This window comes from Castor canadensis, chromosome 9, assembly GCF_047511655.1.
Source record: "Castor canadensis chromosome 9, mCasCan1.hap1v2, whole genome shotgun sequence".
In the NCBI taxonomy this organism is placed as follows: Eukaryota; Metazoa; Chordata; class Mammalia; order Rodentia; family Castoridae; genus Castor; species Castor canadensis.
This window is the reverse complement of record NC_133394.1, coordinates 135,047,114-135,059,077: the sequence shown is the minus strand read 5'-3', so window position 1 is coordinate 135,059,077 and position 11,964 is coordinate 135,047,114. Positions and strand designations below refer to the sequence as shown.

Sequence of the window (11,964 nt, the reverse complement as noted above, 5' to 3'; positions counted from 1 at the left end):
CATTTTCTTTTTCCTCTCTTTCCACCTCAGGGATGCAGAGTGTGGTGTACACGCCTGTTAGCTCACTCACGTCTATGCTGCTCGGTCCAGCTGGACCAGAGCCCTGCTCACGTGACACACATTCCCTGTGTTCCAGTGCACACACAGCAAGCCCTGGCACCAGGCAGCGTGCCCCTGGGCCCTTCCACCCATCCTGCAGGTCTCAGCCCAAGTACCAGCTCCTTCCAAAGGCTTCCTGACAACCCCATGCTGAACGTGAATCACAGCTCCCTGATCCGACTTTGTAAGAAAACGATAGACGACTTTAAGGGACAATTTAATTCTTGAATGGAAAAGTAAGGTACTAAAAAAACTTCAGTGACACATTTGTGAAAAGGCTCTGATTTATATTTACAGTTATTTTCCAAACATGAAATGCATGGTTAAAGAAAAAAAATTACAACCATTTTTAAAATGTTGCTTTGAAAGTCAAGTTTAAAAGTTTGTATGCTCAGGGATCGGTGTCATGTTTCTTGGTATTGTCTTGACTCAGTGACTTTCCTCAGCCTGAGTCTTTGTCCTCTGTAAGGCTAAGGAGGATGGTGGTGGGGTGGACAAGGCTGGGGTTTTTCAGGCAGCTCTGGAGTTCTTGCTCATTGAAATTCGTGGCTTGGGTGCGGTTCCCTAGAGACAAGGAGGTAAGAACAAGTTCACCTGGACAGGATGGTGGGGCAGGGAAACACCAGGAAGGGAGTGGACATGTGAGCAAGAGAAGAGAGGAAGGCCACCCACGATGCTGTAAGGACCAGGTTGCCAGAGATGCAACTGAGAATTAATTACACACAGCTGGGACCTTGGGACACGGTGGGCCACACCCCAGCAATGCCTACTAAAGGTGAGTGGAACCTGGGAGATTTAGTCACCAGCTGCCATCTGTATCTACCACAGGGCAAGGGCTGTTCCCATGGCGAGTAACTTTAGCCCTACTCCTGTCACAGGCCAGGCCAGAGTCTGTGGCCAGAGATGCCTTCAGGCAGTATTACTGGCTGAATGTCTGTGTCCTTTAAAATTCATCTGTTGAAAGCCAACAGGCAGTACCCAAGGCAGTACCAGGGCTATCCAAGGGACAGCACCAGAAGGCAGGGCCTTTGAGAGGTGACTAGGTCATGAGGGGGGAGCCTCATGGTGGAGTCTGCGCCTTTATAAAAGAGACAGACAGCTCACTCAATCTTTCTGCTGTCATTCTGGGAGAACACTGGAAGACACCCATCAGAAAGCCAGGGAGGGAGCCCTCACCAGACACAGGGTCTGCCAGCACCTTGATCTTGGGTTTCCTAGACTTCCAGCCTCCAGACCGTGAGAATAAATGTTTGTGCTTCCCCATCCCACCATCTATGGTATTGCTGATATTGTAGCCCAGACTGAATCACACAGGAAGGGACCCAGTGCATATGGTAAGAAGCTGTCAAGGTGGCAAGTCCCAGGGAATGGGGAGGGCCAGGAACAGTGACTGCTTCAGCCTTAAAAGGAAATAAGAAGAGGAATGTGGATATGAACTTTGGTATATCGCTCAGAAACCCACTGAGGTCATATGTGTGAAACCAACCAGCGTGCAAATGAAAGGTGTCATACAAGCGTTCCATGTGGCAGGAGTGACAGGGACCAGGCTGAGTGTACCAGGTTACTTGCTCTATCTCTGCCCTTGGGGCCTCTGACCAGACTGGGTCCCCCAGGAGACTACTTACTCAGTGACTTCCCAAGGTGACAGGAAGTAATATTCCTCTGTCTGATGAGTGTTCTTTCAGAGCAAAAATGAAAGCCTGCTCAGTAGTCCCTTTCCTACAGCCCTGTACCCCTCGACTTTCAGTAAATACATAGGGTGTCTTTTATTTTATTTCTAAATTTTAAAAATTCAACTTTTCAAATGGATTAAACATAGGCATGGAACAAAATTTGGGAAAATATATAAAGAGGATCACAGTGAACCCATCTCTATCCCCCCTTTGCCTGGCTTCCTTTCTTCCCAAATTGCCATATCTATTAGCTTTGAGAATGGATGGTATTTGGATTTATTTATATTTGTGTAAGTGAAGTTTGTGTTTCCCCTCTTTTTTAAACAAAAGATTTCAAACAACACATACTGTTCTCTTCTTTGTCACTCTCCCAAGTCATGCAAAGAGAACTGTTTTTTAATGGCTCTGTAATATTCCATTCAGCTTTTCACTGCAGAAGATTCCACCATGGGCCTTACACATGTGATCGTAGTTATTCTCCATACAGGCGTAGGTGACTAGGGGCCATTTTGCTTTCAGGAACTGAGGCCCATCAGAGACAAAGCACCTGGCCCATGGCTGCACAGCAGGGAGAAGCAGGCCAGCATTGGGGGTGGGCAGGCTGGTCACATGCCCTCCGTCTCCAGGAGAGGTTGACCATCAGCTGCACAGAACATCCTAAGGCGTTTGGCCAAGGCCTGGCTACCAACGTGGCCATTTCCTTAGTGAGGATGCCATACTGCAGTGTATATGCTTGGCTTTATCTGGGTCATATTGATATGATTTCCTGCAGCTTTGCCTTTGGAGGATCTCATGAATTAATGGCTGGAAGACTGGAGCCTTCTGTTAAGAAAGGGCCGAGGACTTGCAGCACTGCTAGCAGAAGGTTGAGTAGTAGTTGACCTGAGGGCCTTTAGTGGGAAGCCACTGGCAATGGTGAGGGAGGGCAACGCTGAGGTCTTGGGCTGGGCCTGGGACCAGAGCCCTGCTGAGGCAAGGAGGGGGGGGTGCAGAGCTGGGGCAGGGGAGGGCGCTAGGTTAAAGGGAGGGAACTTGCACCTACAGCAGTGTGGAAGCTGAAAGGATATTTGGAGCTATCTGCTGTGGGGCTACCTTTCTCAGGGGGGTGGGGGGGGAAGACAGACCTAAAGTGAGGTGGTAGTGGCACCAAGTTCACAGAAAGTAGAGCTAATGAGAAGCCAGGTCTGCAAATAAAGAGTGTGATGGTGTGTGTGATCTATGTGGGTGTGTGTGTGTGATCTGCGTGTGCACACGCTTGCTGAGAGAATGACACTGCATGAAGCCCTCTGTGAGTTAGGCTGCAGAACAAGCCGAGGGAGAGCAAGAAGAGCTCAACCAGCAAGGAGAAGAACAATAAAAGCAAAATAAACCCAGAAATCCTTCTGATACCCATGCAAGTCATGGAAACACTCATCTGGAATCTTCGACCTTGCATCTCCAGAACTGTGAACCAAAATCAGCCTTTTTATACATATAAAGTATCTTGACTCTGATATTTCATTATAGTAATCAAAATGAACTACTACTGGGCAAAATGCTGGACAAGTGCTTTTCAGGTTTTAACATGCATGTGATACACCTGGGGCTCACTAAGAACAAGAGAGACCAGTAGAAAACATACACATGCATACCTTGCACACACACATACATGCACATACATATCAAGTAACACAAACTGAGAAAGCCTGTTACAGAATTCTGCCCAGATGCAGGCAGGGATGGGGTGGCAGTAAGGGCACGTGCCCCAGGAAAGATAAGCCCAGACAGCCCAGGACAGGAGGAGTAGGGAAGAAATCACATTCTTGGTGGGTTCAACACAAGCAATGGCAAGGTGATGGGATGTCCCCATGGCACACTGAGAACTGCTCAGAGTTGAACACAGCTAGAGGTGGAGTGAGGGGCCACACCTGTAGGACTGAGAATAAAGCAAGTCCACAATGCATTTGAATAACCTGCCAGGAATCAGTGGACTTACTGAGGACCATTCCAGTGAGTGACAGTGTGCACCTGACCTACAGAAGTTTCTCTCTGGCCACCCTTGGGGCACCAGATCAAGGACACGAGGTAGGGGCTGCTATGTCTCTTCAGACAAGGAGGTTTCTGGGTGGCAGAAGCCCCACTGTTGGGGATCCCATAGCAGAAAGCTGTACCTGGGACTCAGATTTTCCACCTGAGGCAATTCAAGACCAGGGAGTCATAGAACTACAATTGAAGATGGGCCCTGGGAATACCAAGCAAGCCCTTGGGCAAGGCTCTTGGGACATGGAGGAGAAGAGAAAACAGAGGCTGAGAGTCCATCAGAGCTGTGCAGAACAGACCCAGCCCAGCCTCCCCTCTCCAGCCCAGTCCTCTCTTTTCCGGGCTCTTGGTTCTTTACCAACTGGACCCATGTCCTTGATATACCCAGGTGGTACACATTTCCTAGGTCACCAGAGCCTGCCTCTGAGAGCGGCATTCACAGAGGGATGGCCACGAGCTCACTCTAATTTACAAAAGGTGTAATTCACAGCAAACCATCCACACCTTCCATCGTTAGGAGATATTAGGCTTGCACAGCAGACAAGCTCAGAATCCCACTCAGTCTCCTTGAATTTGGGCTATTGGGCCCAGATAAATTACTTAAGCTCATTAGGCCTCAGCTTTCTCGTTTGCAGAGCGGGATGTGATAAGAGACACCTGCCACAGAGGGTTGGTTGCTAGGATTAGATCCAATTATGAAGCCAAATGCTTGGCAAAGTGCCTGCTATGTGGGACTTACCTAGGAGATGATAATGACCTTGATATTTATATTTTCTTACTCTCATTACTAGCAGTACGCCTCACAATGGAGGGGAGCACAGTGACTCCTAATGGATTCACCTTTGTCCTTGAAAGTCATCATCCTTCCTTCCGTCCTTCCGTCGTCCTTCCTTCCCTTCTCTCCTCTCTCCCTTTCTCCCTCCCTTACTTCTTACTTCCTTCTTTTCTTTACTTTTTTTTTTTTGAGACAGGGTGTCTCTGTGTAGCCCAGGCTGGCTTCAAACTCACAATCCTCCTGCCTCAGCCTCCCTAGTGCTTAGATTATAGAAATATAATCACATGCCTGGCACACTGTGTTTCTTTTAAAATGTAGTGAAATTTGAAACTCAGTTGAATTTGCCCAGTTTTCCCTCTGCTCCTAATCCATTTGACTTTTGCTGGGTTGGAAATTCAGTCATTCCCAATAAATTCTAAGCACAAAGTTAGTTTCCTGTGACAGATCTATCATTCTCCCAAGCTGGTGGGTGAAAACCACATCTGCAGAAGGGCAGAGGTGTGAGTCATGGCTTTGGGCATTATTAAGGGAGGAAGTCCATCCTGCAAGGTCAGCGGCCATACCCGGGGCTCCCTGGGCTCCCTGTGCGTAGTCTCTGCCCTCCCAAGTGGTTGTTTCTCTTTGCTACCCACCGGGTGCAGAAATACCTTGACTGGGGCCTCTTCTGACAGCTCTGCATCTGGATAAACGGGAAGACTGCCCACTCACCCCCCTGAGGATTTAATTAGTTAGGTTGCTGGCGGATCCCCCCAACATGAAAGGAGCAAAAGTTTCCACTGCTTAATCCAAGCCAGCGTCATCTCCAGCTGGACCGGGGCAATAGCCCTCTAACTAGTCCCACTGAGCCACTCTGCCTCTCCAAGCGCTCCCTGTAACAAAAAGGTAGCCCCCAAAATGCAATCTGATCCTATCACTTCCCTCTTGATCGTTTTCCATGACCCTAAGATCCTGATCATTTTAGTCGCCAGGCCCACATTCAGCTCTGCTGATTGCGTTCTCCTTTCAGCCTCTCTCTATGCCAGTTGTGGCAGGGATCAGGCAGTCTTTGAAATGTATGGACCCCTACCCATCCTTGCCGGTCTCTCCACTGGAAAAACATTTGCTCCCCGCTCGGTCCATGCCCTCCTCAACCTCAGGACCTAATTGCCTCCTCAGAGGATCTTATCACTACCTACCCAAGGCAGTATCAGCTTAAGAAGATGGATTGTGTTTTGTTTACCTCCAACTCCCAGCACCTACCACAGTGCCTGAGTGACCAGGGCTTGAACTCCAGACCTTAAAAATTGCTAGGCCAGTGCTCTACCACTTGAGCCACACCTCAGTTCTTTTGTTTTCAGATTGTTTCTCTGATAGCATCTCATGCTAACTGCCTGGGCTGGCCTTGGGTCTAGATCTACCTGTCTCTGCCTCCCAAGTCGCTGAGATTACAGGTGTGTACCATCTGGCCCAATACGCATTTTTAAAACGTTACTATTATTATTATTTATCTGAGATTGGGAATCTCAGATGGAAAGCTCTATTTGTATCAGGGAAAGGAACGGGAAAATTTAGCTATCTCCTTCATTTGATTGTTGGAGTCTGGATTATTCAAATGACAAGCACAGATCTGCTCATTCATTTAAAATATGATGCTGTCAAAAGTTAACTCCCATAATCTCAATGTCCCCTTCATGTCCCTCAGATTTATTCTTCATTACAAGCTGCTATTCATCGTTCCCCCCACCCCCAACGAAGTCTTAGGTCTCTCTGGTGGTAATGATGTCACAGAGGAATCTTGTCAAAAGCAAAGGGAATGGAGGCACAGGGTACAGGGGTGGGAGGAAAGAGAACTCTCACCATTCTTAATCCTCTTGGATCTGGGAGTGCAGATGGTATAGGGAGAGGGAGGAGACATCCAGACCTGCTGCTCAGAAAGTTGCTAGTCCATGTTAAATGCAGAATTGAGGGCTTGGGAAATTTTAAGGCAGTTCTTGACATCTGAGCACATGATCAATGAAATAGTCTCAGTGAACAGAGCAGTTCAATTTGGGGTGCCACTGAACTTGTGTGGTGACTCACACACATTAGGTCCACATAATTCTCCTTCAAAATCTTGTAAAAAAAATTTTTTTAAAAGTCCACCACAGATAGCTTAAAAAATGTGCTATGAAAGATGACATAGCCCTAGTCAGATTGTAAGGAAAAGTCAAGTACTCAAGAAACACCTAGAAGCTGAGTAACATGAAAGGCAGGTGTGCAAAGCAGGAAATAGCGGGGTTACAGTGAGTTTCGGGGGAATCGGGGAAAAGACCCTTGCGGATGGATCTTGACTTAGGTCTTGACAGAAATGATTGACAAACAGTGAAGAATGAGGATCTTAGGACTCTTCTGGGAAGAGGAAGCACGGGGGCTGAGGCATTGTGGAGGCCATGTGGAGGTCATCACCATTCTTGGCTCACTGAGCTGAAAGAAAGAGGCCACGAAGCTGGGCTCTGCCTCTTGGCTGTCACCAGAATGATAGTCCATTCCCTTGAGAATATCAAAAGATGCTGAGTAGTGGGCAAGTTTGCGAAATAATAGGCCATTTATAGTTGAGAGTTTCCATCCTCCAAATCCTTAATCAGGAACAAAAGGAAAATAATATCCCTACAAAGGAGAAACCTAGCGATACCACCTTAACCAAGTGACCGAGGCTAGCATTCCAAGTCAGGAGAACAACTGACAGCATTTGCCCCCTCCTTTTGCTTCCCAGTGATGCATTGGGAAGCACTCGATAGCTCATCTGTGTTACTAAACATACAGAATCAGAATCTGCTTACAAAGAAACATCAAATAAAAACATCTGCAAATAGCTGGACTGTATTCTTCAAAAATGTCAGATCTTGAAAGACAAGTTTGGAGGAGACGTGCAGATTACCGGAGGCTGAGAATTGAGCACTGAACACATGCATGGTCTGGGATCTTCTTTAACGGACAGCACTGGAACATTTGGTGACATCTGAATAAGGTCTGTCCATTACACAATGGTGTGATGCAATGTTATAATGTCCTGAATCTGATTGCTGTGCTGTGGTTAGTACTGGGTTTTGAACTCAGGGTCTTGCACTTGCTAATAAGAACTCAGGGTCTTGCACTTGCTAATAAGGTGCTCTTCCACTTGAGTCATGCACCAACCCTTTTTGCTTTAGTTATTTTTCAGTAGCCTCTCACATTTATGTTCAGGCTGGCCTGGACCTTGACCCTCCTATTTATGCATCCCATAATGCAGAAGCTTTCATGGCAGTTGCCTGCCACCATTGGTCTCACAAACTTTGAGCTGTCCTCAAACTGTGATCCTCCTGATCTCCACTTCCTGAATAGCTGGAATCACAGGTGTGAGCTATTACACCTGGCTAAGCATGCTCTTATTTTTAGAGAACACACATAGAAATATTTAAAGTATAGTTATATTTTAAACAGCTCAGAAAATTTAATATGAATGTGGAGACAGATATAGAAATAAATAAGATTAGCTATAGATATAGATGTCAGATGTAGCAAAGAGGTACAGTACTAACATTTGAGGAGCCTGAGTAAAAAGTCTATGGGAATATGAGATGCTTTGAACTATTGTAACTTTTCTTGAGAGTCTGAAATTATATTAAAATAGAAAGTTAAAGGAAGAGAAGAGAGAGAGAGAGAGCCATCAGTCTCTAGTCCCCACTTGGCCTGAGCAAGTATGTATTTTGGTCAAGCCTCTCCACCCCTCTGGATCTCTTCCTGCCTGCCCTGGCCTCCCCAGTCTGAGGCCTCAAGGCTTGGCCTCCTCAGTCTACGTCCTTCTAGTTAATTTCCAGATTTACACCTTGCCTTCTCTTCTGAGCCTAATGTTTCTTGCAGCCTGTACCCAGATAGTTTATCTCTTTGTCCAACACCTCCTGAGTCTGGGGCCACCATGCAGGGCTATGCTCAGTGTCCCAGATGCTCTACCAACCTCCACTTGTGCCCCAGACAGATTAAAATAATCCCATACTTACGAAGTCCTACGGTGTGCCAGGTACTGGTAACTTCTCCAATAAAGGGAGTCTAGTCTCACTTTCTTCTTTGTATAAATTTCCATGGATCCAAAGCCCTACTTCCTTGACCATAGAAAGTTCAGTACTTAGTGGGTGGCTCCCATATATTTCTGGGAAACCCAGGGCTGCATAACCATTACCCCAGATCCCACTTGGTTGTCCATGTACCTCTGTGGCTCATAGAGCAGGACTTTTGGTATCTCATCTTCAATATTCCATAAAGGGGGTACTCCAAGATGGAGGTCTCAGCTTTATCTCCACTTCTTGGGACCCATGAGAGCTAAAAATCCCTGTACCTCAGTGCCAGAGACCTTGGCACCTGTAAGAAAAAGAGAATGCTCCTTTTGTGTCACATTCCGTTCCAGTGAGGGGCAGGGCTCCCAAAATCAGTTACTTGAGCTCTAATACAATGGCCTTGGTGGGAAAAAGTGTTCATTGCTGGGTGAGACGTAGATCTAGTGTTGGCCCTGACCCCTGACACAGCACAAGGGCCACACCTCCCCCAAAGACTGGAGCTGGATGTTGAGCCCATCTCTCCACATGAGACCACTTTCCTTTACTCGAGCTCTTTCCTAGCCCTTGTTGACCTTCCTTACAAACTGAATTCAGTGTATGTCATGTCACCATGACAGGGACATGGGTGTAAGTAGACATGTGAGTGGCACCGCCTGCTGCCATTGTCTGGAAACTGTGGGATATAAGGTGGGGCAGATACCCTGTTTAGAGTGTTTGAGGTTCAGAGAAGTCATCCATTTGAGGCACAGAGGGTCCCACAAGTTAGAAGTGGAGGGAGGAGTCAAGATTTGAACTCAGACCTGAAAGGCCCTTTGTAACCCATTGTCTTGTCTTCTCCTCGAAGTGGAACACAGCTAACAATCAGTAGAGGGACGCCTTCCCACTTGTGGTGGCACTGTTGGCTACACGAGGTTTTCCTGAGCTGCCTGGATTAATTGCCCATATACTGTTCGTGTTGCTGCTTCTGATTTCATGCCTGGGTTATCTAGTCCACTTATTTTTCCTTCGTCCTAGTATCTGTTTCCTCAGAAGCACTTTGTTTAGCCAAAAAAAGGTAACAGCAAGGGTGACATTTTTTTATATGGTCTGGAAAATGCTTGGGGGAGGTAGGAAGAAGGTTAAAATGAGTGGTGATGTGGTTTTGTAGAAAGAACATAGGTGTCAGAATCTGGCAGACCTGGGTGCGAATCTAGATTTGTCACTTACTGTTTGAGTAAATGTTCAGATGCTAAAGGTCTCCATCTATAAAGAGAGACACTACCATCTAGCTCCAAGGTTAAATGAAAACACTTATTTAAAAGCCTCAACTTAAGAAAGGAGGAAAGGCTTAATGAAACTTAGGGTTCCTTGCCATAGCTGGCCTCCTTGGGATTATATGAGAGTTTTAGCCAGCTAGAGTTTTTGGTTCATTCCTCTATGGTTGACTCTTAAGTCAACTCAGAAGCTGGCCTCGTTTCCATGGAGATGTATGTAAGGTAAACAGATCTGAAAAGGGGAACCACAGACACCCATCTCCTACGCCCACTCACAACCAGTGCACAGCCTCAGCAGAAATGTTTCCAAAGAAATGTTTCACAAAGCTTTCGGGAAGGCCAAGCACTCTTTCAAAGTCTTGACATGCTTTTCATTGTACAGCTCTTGAAATGAGCAATAATGCAATAATTTGAAACAGATAGTAATGAACTTCATACAGCAATGGATCAAAAGTGGAATGACTGAGCTCATCGTCATCTAATCCAATTAGTCGGACACTGTGAGTCCAAGTGGATGGCTTCAACCCCCCCTATTCTGCATGCACACATTTATTTGAAGAAGAACTTTTAATAAGTAGAATATTACAAGATTTCTGGGCCCCACATGGTTTCAGTTCTAATCCACACTTTAGCTTACTTTCTTCTGGAACTCTGACTTCCCTTTCTTGCTTTTTCCTTTTTTTTTTTTTTCCTTCTTCTTTCTTGGCATCATTATTTTATAGATTTCAAAGGAGAATTGCTCCTTTGAGTGTACATGGGAATATAAGCTCATAAATCACAGTCTGAATTTACTTAATAAGTAGCGATAATCCCACTGTCACTTCCCATTGAGTTGCCTTCGTAGGGAAAAGGACAGCAAATCCTTTCAAAGCCCAAGTCTGATGCATCCAATGTACTCCCTTTGAAAAATTCCACCAAATAACTGCTCTGTCTTGAACAGCTTGTTAAATAAAGCAGCAATTAGATAATAGGCATTTCTTAATTAGACCTACCTTTAGATCTCTCTTCAAAGAATCGTGACAGAGAGCAAACTGGCTTGTCCCTTTCTGAGGATGTAAACATTCACTTGAAAGCCTAATAATAGAGTGGTTTCCTCTTCTCCCTCGCTCACCAAAGGGCGAACTTTTGATGAGTGAAAATCAACTCACATCTTATCCACAACATCTGTCCTCAAGATGTAACACCTAAAATGATACAGCAGAGACAAAAATCACAAAGGCAACAGCTCATAAAATGGTGGTGAACAATGGTAAACAGGCTTGATGTTGCATCTACAACATAAAAGAAAGAGAAAGGGCTTCTAAAAAGGCGTTTATTAGTGGTACATGTCTTGAATTTCCCAAAGCTCTAGCAAAAAAACTAGCTTGGTCCAGTTGTGAATTAACAGGCAGAAGATTCTGAACTGCCAGGGATGCACACGGTGGTAGAGAAAGATTTGCAAAAGAATTTTCTCAACACCAGGTTACGTAGGTGTCCCTGGACAGACAAGCTAATGCTACTATCCCCAAGGTGAGCCCTGAGCCATAGTTAACAGGACATAAGTACCCAGACTTACTGTATGGAAAAGGTCAAGGCCCCTGATTAATGAGCTACACTTGCTCCATCCCTCAACATCAGGTCCAGAGCAGAGAATGAAGGGGAAACCTAGAGTCCTTCCCTATGTCGACAAACAAATGTGTTAGATGAATTGTTAGAAGATTTGAGCAGCCAAAAAACCATAGACTGGCCAAGCCATGGAGCTGGAAAAATGTAGAAGAGGAAATTGCACTGAGGATGGTGAAATGACTCGCTCAAGGTCACAGAGAAACCATGCTACCCTTCACCACTTGTGATTTGAATGGAAATAGTCTTTTTCTGACCTAAAAGAAAACAAAAAAAGCAGAGTGAATATACTATGTGTCAGCATATCCAATGCCCAGGCAATACTTGCCCGAAAGAGGAAATGTGTATTTACAGAACTAGCTTCCTACTTTGAACACTATTTTTCCTGTAATTGGTGAGGTTGTGGGCAAACTTTGGTTAAAATCCTCAAAGACAAAGAGAAGCTCTATGTATATAGATGTGTCAAGTGTAAATTGAGACAATCAACCACATAC

At 45.7% G+C, this 11,964-nt stretch overlaps 1 long non-coding RNA gene across 1 annotated transcript; it reads right to left on the bottom strand.

Moving 5' to 3' along the window:
- Positions 1-383: 383 nt before the first annotated feature.
- On the bottom strand, positions 384-11,636 carry LOC141410779 (uncharacterized). Its single transcript, XR_012435563.1, has 4 exons — positions 11,424-11,636; positions 10,861-11,052; positions 8,562-8,919; positions 384-663 (listed from the first exon to the last, which is right to left on the bottom strand). It is a non-coding gene; the product is annotated as an uncharacterized lncRNA (long non-coding RNA).
- Positions 11,637-11,964: the final 328 nt, after the last annotated feature.